We start from the raw sequence: 14,598 nt of genomic DNA, 5'->3' as shown, positions 1-14,598 counted from the left end.
TGGAAACACTTAAGCTAAGACAACCAACCAGTAGTCATACCATATTAAGCCTTAATAGAAAACATTCCATATATCGATTCACATTCCATCATATCGGTTCACTTAGATAAACATACCGCTTCACCTATTGCTCATATACTGGTTTATACCACTATACCGGTTCTCTTTGCCAGCTGCTTATCTTCAATATACTAGTTCACTTCTTTGCACATATACCGGTTCACCACATTGTACTGGTTCACTTTTCACCATATTGTCAGTTCAGTTTTCAGCATATTGTCGGTTGACTCTCCAACATATTGCCATCAATGACAACATAACATCATCATGTCAACATAAGACCTCTTATGAATTATGGTTTGGACATACACCTAATGTTAAATATTTCATAATTTTGGAAGAAAATGCTATATCAGAAGAGATGATTCCATTGGAAAGTTTGATCCTAGATGTGATGAAGGGATATTTCTTGGTTATTCAATTCAAAGAAAAGCATATAGATGTTATAACAAAAGATTGCAGAAAATTGTGGAGAGTGCTAATGTGAAAGTGGATGAGTAATACAAAAATAAATCTATATCATATGACAAGGAACTGACAATGGAAATGATCTTAACTGAACCGACAATGCCTCAACCGGTATAGGAAACCGAGATAGTTACACCGACACAATCATAAAATTCAACTGTGATTGATGATCAGACAAGTGAACCTAAAGTTCAAAAGACACCAAGGTATGTAAGATTAAATCATTCTGAAGATCAAATCATTGGAGATAGGAATAAGGGAGTTATGACAAGAATAAGATTGGCAAATTAAGAGGTATATCTTATTTCTCAAATTGAATCGACATCTATTATTGAAGCTTGTAAAGATAAACATTGGTTAAAGGTTATGGAAGATGAATTAGATTAGATAGAGAAGAATGATACTTGGAATTTAGTTCCCTAGCCTAAAATTAAGAATGTTATTGGAACTAAATGGGTTTATAGGAATAAACTGAATGAGGATGGTCAAGTTGTAAGAAAAAAGGCTAGATTTGATTGTAAATGATATTCTCAAATGGAAGGAATTGATTATGGTGAGACATTTGCACCTATAGCTATAATTGAAGTTGTTATACTATTTATTGCATATGCGGCTTATAAGAACTATAAGGTTTATCAAATGGATGTTAAATGTGCATTTTTTAATGCCGAACTTGAGGAAGAAGTATACATTGAGCAACCTGATGGATTTTCACTAACATATGATAAAGATATGGTTCGCAGATTGAAGAAAGCTTTATATGGATTGAAACAAGCTCCTAGAGCTTGGTATGCAAGGTTGGATAAATACCTTTTAAAGCTTTGTTTTACTAAAGGAAGTGCTGATAGTAATTTATATTATAAGATCATTGATGATGATATTGTAATTATTGAAGTATTTGTTGATGATATCATTTTTGTAGGAGAAGATAAATTGTGCATGGAATTTGCTAACAATATGAAGAATGAATTTGAAATGTCCATGACTGGTGGGATGAGATTTTTCTTAGGTTTGTAGATTACTCAAATTGACAAAGGCATTTTTATCTATCAAACTAAGTATATGAGGGAATTGTTGAAGAAGTTTGGTATGGATAATTCCAAACCGGTAAGTACTCCTATGGTGACAAGTGAGAAATTATCTATCAAGCATACTTGTACATGGGTATATAAAACAAGGTATAAGTCTATGTTTGGCGGTTTGTTATATTTGACTCATACTAGACTCGATATTATGAATGTAGTAATTATTGTTTCAAGATATCAAAGTAATCCTAAAGAAAATCATGATTGTGCTGTAAAAAGGATATTCCAGTATTTACAAGGAACAACGGAATATGACTTATGGTATTCTAAAAGTGATGATTTCACTTTATGTACATATACTTACTCAGATTAGGTAGGAGATACTGATGATAGGAAGAGCACTTCTGGTGGAGCTTTCTTTCTTGGAATGAAACTAGTTTCATGGATCAGCAAAAAACAATCATGCATATCTTTATCTACTGCAGAAGCTGAGTATGTTGCAGTAGCAACTAATTGCACTCAGGTCTTGTGGATAAAGCAAATGTTGAAGGATATCAGGGTAAATTGTAGTGAACTAGTAGTTATCTATTGTGATAACCCTGCAACTATTAACATGACTAAGAATCCGGTATTTCACTCTAAGACTAAGCATCTATCAATAAAGTATAACTTTCTGAAGGACAAGGTCGAAGGAAAGGAAGTTAAATTGGTTTATGTGAACACTAAAGAACATATTGTAGATATAATCACTAAATGGTTGTCTAAGGAATCATTTGAGTATTTGAGAGATAGGTTAGGGGTTTTTGCCCTTCTAGCAGAGACTTGATTGATGTAGTTTTTCATTAGTCCGACATGCATTGTCAAAAATATTATTCATTCTAGCACTGATGAGTGGTGCTACTACTTAGGGGGAGTAGTCAGCTTTGAGATACAAAGGTTTATATTCTTACTTTGATATTTTTGTCAATTTTCTGGCATTGATGTCAAAGGGGAAGAGATAGTGATGTAAAAAAAATATTCAGAGATAACATTAACAGGGGAAAAGATATTGATATTTAGGAGATTGTTGGTTGTCTTCCATAGGGGGGACTTCTTTGGCATTTCTTGGTACTTAGATGTTTTTTCACATCTAGTGTTGCCATCAATCCCAAAGGGGGAGATTGTTGGCATTATGGATGAATTAATTATGTTTTGTATTGATATTTTATCATTGATGTCAACACTAGCTGTTATGGTTGGTTATTGGTAGACAAGTTTTGGTTACCGATAGAAGATCTGGTGTTACCGACAAAAGAGACTATCTGTCGGACACTTTAAGCATGTTTGGATGAATGGAGTATGTTTAATTTTATGTGTTACATGTTCCTTGAGCATGTTTTGGTCAGTTGGTATTGACTTCGTAATCGGATGCTATCATACACTCTTGTAAACCTTTACCGGCATTGGTTTAAGGTTTAACCGATAGAGCTTTCACTGAGGATTCTTGACAGGATGCTTAAGTGGTGTTGGTGTGGCTTCTAGATGGATTTCAGGATGCTCAAGATATTCTTTTATCATGCTTCAACTGCTTCAAGAGATTGCTTTGGCATGGTGGACCCAGAATTGGTCTGGTGCCTATGTAGGTTATGGATCGGTATCATGTTAACATGTACTCTACATGTTGCAAGGATTTTTTTGGGATGTTCTATGGATTGGTTATTGTTGTTTTGGTCTTAAGCTGACATGGCATATCAGTGTAATATGGATTTATATTCTAATCTTATTGTAATATCTTTTAAGTCATTGACCTAATTGGTTTAGGCCTTAGGGTTGGTATAAAATGATGTAAGATCTCATTCTAGATCATAGGATGGAATGAAAAAGTATTCATGGTCTTGAAATGAAATATCATATGCGAAGGATATTTGTTCGATCATAGGTCTTAGATTTGGGATTAAGGAAGAGGTCAAAGACTTCTACTATTGAGCTTAACTTGGACTATAATCAGGCATGATAGATGCTATCTCTGACAATTCATTACTCTGGAATGTTGTCCATTTATCTTGAGGTGGTTATAACCTCTCTATAGTGAGTGAGACTCTTTTGTAATGAGAAGTGCACTCTAGGTAGTGTGCCTTTCTCCATGTGTAGGCCCCTCATTGTATCACATACTTTCTACAGAAGTATCACCTGACTATGGGTAGGCTTCCCATCGTGGTTTTTCCCTTTCTGATTTTTCTGCATACAAATCATGGTGTTATGTGGTATGGTTGCATTGTGTTGATTATCTGTTTTATTGTTAGTTTTTATTGCTTACTGTTATTTGTTTCTATTTTACTGGTACTTAATCTGATTAAAGGTTATTAAGTTGATTAAATGATATAATCTATTAACAACTGATTCACCCCCCCTCTCAGTTGTTCATCAATTATCCTAACAAAGATAACTATCTGAACTTTTCTAAAGTTCACCTTGTTAGGAGCCTAGCCTATTAAAGCTTTACAAGAGTCCTATTAAAAACCAATCCTGTTAGGAATCACCCAGTAAAGGGATTGACTACAATGCCTTGTTAGAAGCAATACTCTATAAGCAGTAACCTCGATAGAGGATTTGTAAATCCAAGATAATGGATCACCTTGTTAGAGGATTTGAATAGCACCAAGCTTGTTAGAGTTTACCTGGTTAGGAGATTTCAATTTTGCTGTAATTGTTAGAAAACAATAGGAGTTTGTTGATCTGTCTAAATAGCACTACATTTGCTTGATTAGATCCATTTCATGCTCCTATCTACCTTTACTCAAACTACAGATACATCATCCGGTTCGGCAACCACACACTCAACTGATCTTTGCTAAGTCTTTGCCAACTCATTAAACTAAACAACTTGATCGACCTTCTAAACAAATCAATTAGGTCGATAACACAACAAAAACCTAATTCTCATAGAGATTACAAATGCGTTGGTTCAAGTATGACGGTTGGATTGCATAGAAATCTCTGCAAATTAATCAAGAAAACCTTGATCGCTCCTTGATCACCGCTTCATCAAAGTTAGTAACTCATCACGCTCTTTGTATTATATGCAATACATTTGCTCATTCCCTAGAAAAAAAACTGTTACGATAGTTCGCCAAAATATCTTGAAATTGTCTTTATACAATATGTATGCATGTAGAAATCATCTTAATAACAATGTATCAATTAGTAGTCAAAGAGAAATAATGAATCCCTATCTAATCAAAGAATCTAACAAACAACATAATGAAATAATACAATATCGAGAAATAAGAATTATAAATCACTCAAATCAAACTAAAACTCCCTATTCCAAGATTGCATATCACTTCCATTGGTCTTCTTTTCTCCGTGGTATGATGGCCCTCAGATATTGCGTTGGTAACTTGCGAGTGACACAAAGATTTGAAGTTCGTGATTAGTGAAAATGGAGGTTGAATTATCAAATTATAGAAAATTGGAGAAGATTGATTGAAAGGTGGAACAAATTGATCAAGAGGTGGAACTCAGGTGAGCTCACATGAAAATTGATAGTTGAACTGTTGATTGTAGGAGTGGAACTCAATAGACTGAATAGATTAATTGAGTCAACTGATTGAGAAAAAGCTGACTGAAGGAAGAAAAAGAATGATTGGAGGAAGTAAAGAGGATGACAAGAAAAGCTTAATTTAGAAAAAGCTAACTAAAAGATGGAAATAGAGATTGGAGAGATAATTGATTTAATTAATTAATTTAGCATGTGCTTGCATTTAGACTTAGATTTTCAATTTAATCTTTGCATGAGATTTTAATTCAAATAATTGAATTTATTTTAATTCAATTTAGCATTTGAATAAATTTAGAACTTGACTTTAATTTTCAATTTGGTTATTTAAATCATGCACATGTATTTGAATTTGAAAGAAATTAGAAGAATATGAAATTAAATGAAATTAGAATTTGGGGATTTGGAAATGGAAGAATTAATTAGTTAATTAAATAATTTAAAGAAACTATTTAATTATTTAGAAATGGAATTTAATTAAACAATAAAGATTATTTAAATTAAAAATTAGAATTAATTAAATAATAAATATTTAATTAATATTTAGAAGAGGGTTGAATGATTAAATGATTAGAGATAGAAATTGAATAATTGGTAATTTATTTAAATAATAAAGATTATTTAAATTGGGGAATTAATCAAAATCAATTAAATAATAAATATTTAATTAATATTTAGAAAATGATTAAAATGATTAAATGATGAAAGAAATAGAAAATAGAATAATTAGTAAGATGATGAGGAAATATGAAATTATAAGAAATAGTTAATTAAATAATTAAAGAGCTATTTAACTAATTAGAGGAATAATTAGTACATGATCAATGAGACATTTTTACGTGTCTACATTTGCCCCTATTTGAGACAAAGTCTAAATGACATTGTTTCAAAGAAAATTAAAAAAATTGCCCCAGTATGCCCCGATGATACTTAGGGTGTAATGCCCCCTCGAGAGATTGTTTGTGCATTAAAGATATGAATGATCTCTTGAAAAAAGAAGACTATGAGATGAAAGAATAGAAGAATGGTTAGTTGATTAAAGATAGAGATAGGTGATCTGAAGATGATATTGAGATAGAATATGAGAGAATCAATTGAACAATGTTAGATGATAGAAAATGATTTAGAAATAGATGATGAGAAAAGAATCAGCAAACTAGCAATAAGCAAATGAGATGAGAAAGAAATTTAAATTGAATGAATCACGAACCTCTGTCATTTATTTTATTGCACAATATATATTCATCATTGAGCCTTATTATTGAACAATGGAGCTTAACACATCAGGGTATAAGGAACCAAGATGTAAAGATATCTCATTGTAGAAACAAACACATAGCAGACAAGCAACAAACAAAGAAAATGATAATGCCCATCATGGATCCTCTAGTCACTTGTGGACATCCTTGAGTAGCATAGGAACATAATTTGTCACCAAATGATAAAAGATAAAGACTGACCCAGACAAAATCCAATAGCTATACTGACCTTTGCCTTTGTTCTTAGTTGCTTGATGTGATGGTTGATAATGTCTGATCTAAGAAAGTTTCGAACCCCGTTTAAGACTATCCAGTCTAATTTCAAGTGTATCCTCTTTTGTTTAAGACACGATAATGATCACGTTGATATGGATATGATACAATTGATAAGACAGTTTGATCAGTTGATTATAGATGTTTGACTGGGTAGTCGTATCCTTTGTTAACTTCATGTGAAGTGTTTGCTGGATGTCTACTAGGGTATTTTTTTCTCACAAGACATTTTATTGCAAGTTTTTTTGATTGATTGAGTTTTGATTTTTAGTTCTTTTCCAAGAGGTTTCTTTATGTTTTTGGATTTTGTAGATCAATATTTGAATGTTTTTTGATTGACTTTTTGAGGACATTTATATGGATGTTTTTGCTTGGCTTTTTTCAGGATCGTATATGGATGTTTTTGGATTTTATAGTTTTTTATTGATTTTTTGGACTTTTTTAGGACTTTCTATGGTTTTTTGGATATTTTAAGGACTTTATATGATTTTTTAGGATTTTTTTAGTTATGCCCCTAGTGTGCAGACCTGTATGACATGATGATCTATAGAATGTATGTGGAGATAATGAATTTTTGACATGACCTATGTGAATGCAATATGTAGGATGAAGATGCATTTCCTATTCGAACAAGGTTGACTGTGTTTGTTTTTTCCTTTGTAATACATCAATTGAAATGGAGGTGCAAAACCTTTCATAGATAAGTGGTCAATCGACCCCTAAGGCCTTTTGGAACATTCATCTCAACACACTTAGTGACTAGGATTTACAAATGGAGACACAAAAAACTTCCCCATTGGTTCTTGAAACTTTGATCTTCTTTTGCCCATGTGTGTGCAGATAAGTTAATTCCTTCTCTTGTGTTCACTAAAGATCCTTAGCATTCTATATGTCTAGCTACATGATTTTTTCTAACTTCAAAAGCATCCCGAATAGAGCCTTGCTGCCAGCAAGCCTTGAGAGCTCCGATGAGGTTATAGATTGTAATTTCTCAAATATTGCTCCATTGCCAATAGGCGTTCATAGCCCTAATGGAGTTACTTATATGTTCCCATCATCACGCTTTTTATTGCATTTATATACATGATATTTCAGTTATATATCATTGTTCTTTTGCCTTGAGATGGATATTTGGCATATCTCTTTTTCTTTTTATTTTCTTGCCTTGACTTGTAAGTAATGAAACTTAATTGGGTGTGACAATTACAACAATGCTGATGTATAATTTTAGATTTTTCACTAGACATATGATCAGCTCGGTGTCTCGAGTAAATTAGAGATTTATTGTGTTTGAGATATAGCAATTGATAGGTTGTGGGTTAACAAGTCTCAAATAGTGAAATCACTACCCAACCATAAGTAAAGCATCATCATAGGGTAATGTTGAAAATGAATGACTTTAGGATCTCTAAGACTTCATGTCCTAATATCTAAGAAAGGAGATGGTCTTTTCTTCTCTTGAATGCAAACAAATGATAAAATTGAACAGTTGCCTTGTTTTATTGATGTTGCTATATGAAAATGCAAAAACTTTATATGCCATGAAATATGTGAGTATGATGTGCTTAGAAAGAGACTATATGTGATGCAGTGCTTTGAATAAAATGATATGCAATACGGAAAGTAAAACCTAAACTAACCCAACCTTTAGGTATAATATTTGTGTAGGTAGTTCATTGGTCTTTGTTTGAAAAGTCGGATAAAGATGTGTTGTTCAATAGGATATAAGGACTCAACAGGGTGTACATGTTCAAAATCTCCAGTGTTGATTTTATTAGTTTTCCGATTTTGTGGATCATCGTAAGGAAATCTATCTCTAGAACCCATGAATTCAGGTATAGCCTTATCATTTTCAAAGAAATCCAACTGTGGTAGATTCTTTTGCCCCCAATATATCAAGTGCAGTTGTATGAGGCAAATTGGTTTCAAAGTTATGACATGAGCGGGTCTTATGCCTATATTTATTGATGCACTTGAAGAGTATGATGAAACCAACCAAGTGTTGATCTCATTAGCTGGTGTTATGCTTGTTTTTGTCATGACATTGGCATTTGATGATGGCACACATACAATTGTTGAAAATTTTCTCTGTATGGTATGATCTCGATTGGTGATTTCATTGATAAGGGTTTCATGAACAACTTGTGTAGAGGGATTGGGATCATGAAGGTGACTAGGAGAAATGATAAGTTCATTTGAGAGGGAATATTGTGAAGAACATGGATGATTATGACATGGAGATGAAGTGATGGAGGGACCTTGATCAAGATTTGGAGAAATAATGGGATCTTGTTTAGGACATAAAGGTAGCGGTATGCTTTGATCTTGTCTTGGAAAGGGATTATCAGGAAGGATGGAAGGGATGTCCTGATCTTGCTTAGGAGGTGGATGTTGGATGGGACTCGAAATGACACTTTGTTCTTGAGATGGAAGGGTTTGATTATGAATAGAATAGAAAAGAGAGAGGGGATCATCATAAGATTCTTGGTCTGTGGGATCTTGATAAAAAATTGGGTAGGATGGAAGTGGTTGTTTGTGATCTTTATTTGTTTCAAGGTTAATTTCTTCTGATTTTGGATCATCCTCTTGACATGGGGAAGGAGTTTGGAAATGCATGGGATATTTTTGGAAGGTTTCAACATTTTGACTTGATGAAGAAGAATTTTGAATGAGATCCTTTAAATCGTGACTTGGATTGGATTGGTTTTGTGCTATGGATACCCCTTGGGAGGTTGTGTTATTGGATAGAAATGGCATGGATTGGTCTTGTGTGACTTCAGGGGATCATGAAATGGTGGATATATATGGTTGATTTAGGATTTAGTCTAGAGGGATTTGATTTTGGTTGAAAGTAGTATGATTTTGGGTGAAAAATGTTCGATTTTGGTTGAAAGTAGTATGATTTTGGGTGAAAAATGTTCGATTTTGGTTGAATGAATTTTGATTTGGACTCTGGTTTAAGGGGGTTTTATTTTGGTTGAAAGAGATTTGAACGTTGGGTTGGTGTGAATTTTGATTTGGATTTTGGTTGAAAGGGGTTTGAATGTTGGGTTGGTGTGAATTTTGATTTGGACTTTGGTTGAATAGGGTTTGATTTTGGTTGAAAGGAGTTTGATTGTTGGGTTGATATGATTTTTGATTTGGACTTTGGTTGAAAGGGGTGTGATTTTGGTTGAATGAATTTTGAATGTTGGGTTGATGTGATTGGTATGATTGATATAGTGGGTTGAAAGAAAAAGAAGGTTTACATGACTCTAATGTTGGTTGAACTAAGGTAGGAACAATTTTCTTGAAAAATGAAGGTTGGCATGTTTGAATGGTCTCACAAGAAAAAGAAGGTTGGTTTGATATTGATCCCCTCATGGTCATTACTTCCCTCATCATGTTTTTTAATCAAACCCTATGGTTGTCAGGACTAGCCATGTCTATCACTTGTTGTTATAAAGTCTTGATCTGTTGAGCTAAGGTTTCTATGGATGGCGATGGAATTGGAATGGAAGGGATGAACTGTCCACCTTCCCTACAAAATGTATAATGCCAATCCATGATGATTGCTTGTTTGGTTTGGACCTAGGATCAAAACATGTAAGATATTTTCTCCATTTCTCTGGATGCAATAATGTTTGATTTGTTGAACTTGACAAAGTTGTTTGAGTTGAGGTTGAGTTTGATTGATCCTTTGATTTTGATTTGGACATTTGGGGTATGACTTTCTAGGATGATTATGAAAATCATGATGGACTAAGATAGATGTATATGAGGTCTAGACAAGGATGTATATGAGGATGATAATGCAAACTTAAAATTAGGACTATGCAATGACTATGGATGATAAAGAAGATGTGAATGAGGACTATGCAAGGACTTTAGGACGATAATGAGGACATAAGTGGGACTAGGCAAAAGATGTTAGGATGATAATGAGGATGTAAGTGGGACTATGTAAAAGACATAGGACAATAATGAGGATGTAAGTGGGACTATGCAAAAAAGGTATGATGATAATGAGGACGTAAGTGGGACTATGCAAGGACTATGTAAAAGACTGCCTAGGATCACAAGTATGTAAGGAATTTTGAGTTTTGTTTTAAAAATGGACTTTATTTTCTGTAACTTTGTGTGTGGGACAATGTTTTGTAGTTTTCCAAATCTGTGAATAGTTTTTGGTAGGTATGTATAACTGTCTGACTCAATTTTCATACAATCTCAAAAAATTCAGAGATATGTGGGATAGGGCTTGAAATAGCCCAAGGGACTGACTCAATACTGGTCTAGCACAATGATACATAAAAAAGCACATAATACAATCTTACGTTAGATAGTGGACACCATTCAAATGAGGCCCTTACAATAAAATACTGAAACAAAATGAATAGATAGACAATCTGGCAGCACTAGCTCCACTCGACGACACACACTTCTCAGGCATGCCAGCCTCTCTTACCCTAAAGATCTGAAGATCTTATAGTTGAGGTATTTCTGTATCATAGTGTAAGGTACATGAAGGGTATCTATAGGGTACGATCCGCACTCCCAGATTCACTAAATGTAGGTTTTTTGGCAACTAAATTGGTTCGTAGTATTAGGTTTCGAGGGGTCCCAATCCAATGATGAATTCTTAGAGAAAGCCACTTAAGACTTTAGTTGAGCTTATCGGTGCAAGGAAGGCCCCCACATACGTTGAATTCACTCTATCCGCCTGACCAGTATATTTATATAGCGGCTCAAAAAACCCACTCAAGAGTATGCTGTGAGAGATGATATCCCCAACAAATCCCAATTCAAAGTATCTCTGTGGGGTGATGAAATCCCCAGTCAAAGATACCCCTCACTATGTAGAATAAAATAAAAATTTGGATGTTGTTGTCACCTTCCTCCTTTCTCCCAAGACCCCAAAGGTGGGTGGAAAGTCAGTTAGTGCAATAGTTGGTCCACCCCAGACACAAAAAAAATTATTTACCTTCAGAAAAAGAAAAATGATTTAATCTAATAGATACGTTCAGTTTATAGCCCAAATTTAGGTGTTAGATACGCATGTGGATGTCTATTTTAAACACCAAATTGAAATATGAAGGTATACATTTCAATTTTAATCATTTATTGATTTTAAGCACCAAAAGACCAAGTGTGAGATACTTGCATGTCAATTTTAGCTCATGTTTATTTTAAGCACCAACAATGAAGTGTGAAATTATCCTTGCATGTCCCTTTTAACTGTTGTTGATTTTAAGCACCAAAAAAAATGAAGTGTGAGGTGATGCATGCAAAAATGCTAATCTAATCCTTTCTGCAAATCCACCATAGGCTGTAAATAGGAGATTAGTAGTAAAATCAAACTAATAGAAAACAGAAACTCAAAACTTGACATAAGTGAATGTGTAACTTTACCTGTGCGATTGCGTGATACTTATAGATCGAATGCGTAATTTTGACAGACCTAATGCATGATGATATCTAATCAATTACGTAGCACTAATAGGTCGATTGTGTGACAAAAAAGAAGACAACAACAAAAGTAAAAACTAAAAAAGACAAAAAATAAAAAAAAATAAAAATAAAAGAAAACTAAACCCGATCAGGAACCTGGAAAACCAATTGTGAAGCCCTATCCAAATCTCTCATCATCCATTCAATATTGATTAGATCATATTTAACTTTATAAGAAAGAACTAAGCTATTATATCTATCAAAGGCTAGTTATTCTTCCGAATCCTGTATAAATTTTCTGCCTAGAGAACCTTTTGATAGCGTTTGGCTTCTCTTCTTTGTTGTTTCATCCTTCTTGCACCTGAAATCCTGAACTGTACTTTTCTTGCCATAAACTATTATAATCAAATCATGAAATAAAAGAAATTTGATCCCAGATTAACCCAATTTAAGAGAATTAGACAAATGAAATAACAGAGAGAGTAAAAAATTAGACATCGGTTTTCCTTGCGAATGCATAATCTGGAAAGGGCGATTGTGTGATCTGAACAAGGTGATTGCATAACCCTATCAGAGTGAATGTGTGACCCCAAGGGGTCGAATGCATGATGTACTTGTGATTGCATGACAGAATATCTGTTCTCAAAATCCATGCAAAATTTGTAAAAACAATGCACAAATCCGTATGACCTGTAAAAATTACATAGAGAATAGAGAAGGTAAATTAGTTGTGATTCACGTTGGGTTCACCAAAATGTATGCATGTAGAATTCATCTTAATAACAATGTATCTATTAGTAATCAAAGGAAAATCACAAATCCCTATCTAATCAAAGCATCTAACAAACAAGATAATGAAATAATGCAATATCAAGAAATAATAACTATAAATCATTCATATCAAACTAAAACTCCCTATTCTAAGATTCCATATCGCTGCCATTGCTCTACTCTTCTCCATGGTATGATGGCTCTCAGATATTGCAATGGTAACCTACAAGTGACACAAAGATTCAAAGTTTGTGATTATTGAAAATGGAGATTGAATGCTCAATTTATAGAAAATTGGAGAAGAATGATTGAAAGGTGGAACAGATTGATCAAGAGGTGGAACTCAAGTGAGTTTACATTAAAATTGATAGTTGAACTATTGATTGTAGGAGTGGAACTCAATAGATTGAATAGATTAATTGAGTCAACTGATTGAGAAAAAGCTGACTGAAGGAAGAAAAAGAATGATTGGAGGAAATAAAGAGAATGACAAGGAAAGCTTAATTTAGAAAAATCTAACTAAAAGATGGAAAGAGAGATTGGAGAGATAATTGATTTAATTAATTAATTTACCATGTGCTTGCATTTAGACTTAGATTTTCAATTTAATCTTTGCATGAGATTTTAATTCAAATAATTAAATTTATTTTAATTCAATTTAGTATTTGAATATATTTAGAACTTGACTTTGATTTTCAATTTATTTTTTGAAATCATGCACATGTATTTGAATTTGGAAGAAATTAGAAGAATATGAAAATTAAATGAAATTAGAATTTGGGGATTTGGAAATGGAAGAATTAATTAGTTAATTAAATAATTTAAAGAAACTATTTAATTATTTAGAAATGGAATTTAATTAAATAATAAAGGTTATTTAAATTATAAATCACAATTAATTAAATAATAAATATTTATTTAATATTTAGAAGAGGGTTGAATGATTAAATGATTAGAGATAAAAATTGAATAATTAGTAACTTATTTAAATAATAAAGATTATTTAAATTGGTGAATTAATCAGAATCAATTAAATAATAAATATTTAATTAATATTTAGAAAATGCTTAAAATAATTAAATAATGAAAGAAATAGAAAATAGAATAATTAGTAAGATGATGAGGAAATATGAAATTATAAGAAATAGTTAATTAAATTAATTAAAGAATTAAAGAATTATTCAACTAATTAGAGGAATAATTAGTACATGATCAATGAGACATTTTTAGGTGTCTACACAATAATCATACGTGTTATAATCAATGTCACTCATCATTAGATTATAAACAAATATAACCAATTCACCAAACTTAATCGGTTAGGGTTTACTGGTTACTGGTTCAACTCCCAAATTCTTCCTACTAGTTATAGTTTCCTTCACTTGTTCATCCTACTGGTTACAAAATAATATTACAACAATATCATTTCAGTTAATTAACATCCATGAAAACATAACATATCATTAATGCAATCTTCATGCAAATTCTAGCACACAATCACATTAAAAAGTGGGTCATACAAAGAATACATCAATAACCACATCTTTGATACAATTCTGAAGTGTAACAAGAGCCATAATTTTATCTAGTAAAGAAAGAGTCTCCACCCAAGAAATTCGACAATGAACCAAGGTAAAACATGAATCCAAGCACTCAACCATAAGAAAATCCAATCCTCAACAATGAGGTACAAACATCTCATTGAAGCTCACATAAATCATTTCTCAACAACAAGGCATTCTTCCTCTTGCTGGAGCTATACAACACATAAGCACAT

The sequence above is a fragment of the Cryptomeria japonica genome, chromosome 7, assembly GCF_030272615.1.
Source record: "Cryptomeria japonica chromosome 7, Sugi_1.0, whole genome shotgun sequence".
NCBI classification, from domain to species: Eukaryota; Viridiplantae; Streptophyta; class Pinopsida; order Cupressales; family Cupressaceae; genus Cryptomeria; species Cryptomeria japonica.
Note: the sequence above shows the minus strand (reverse complement) of the source record.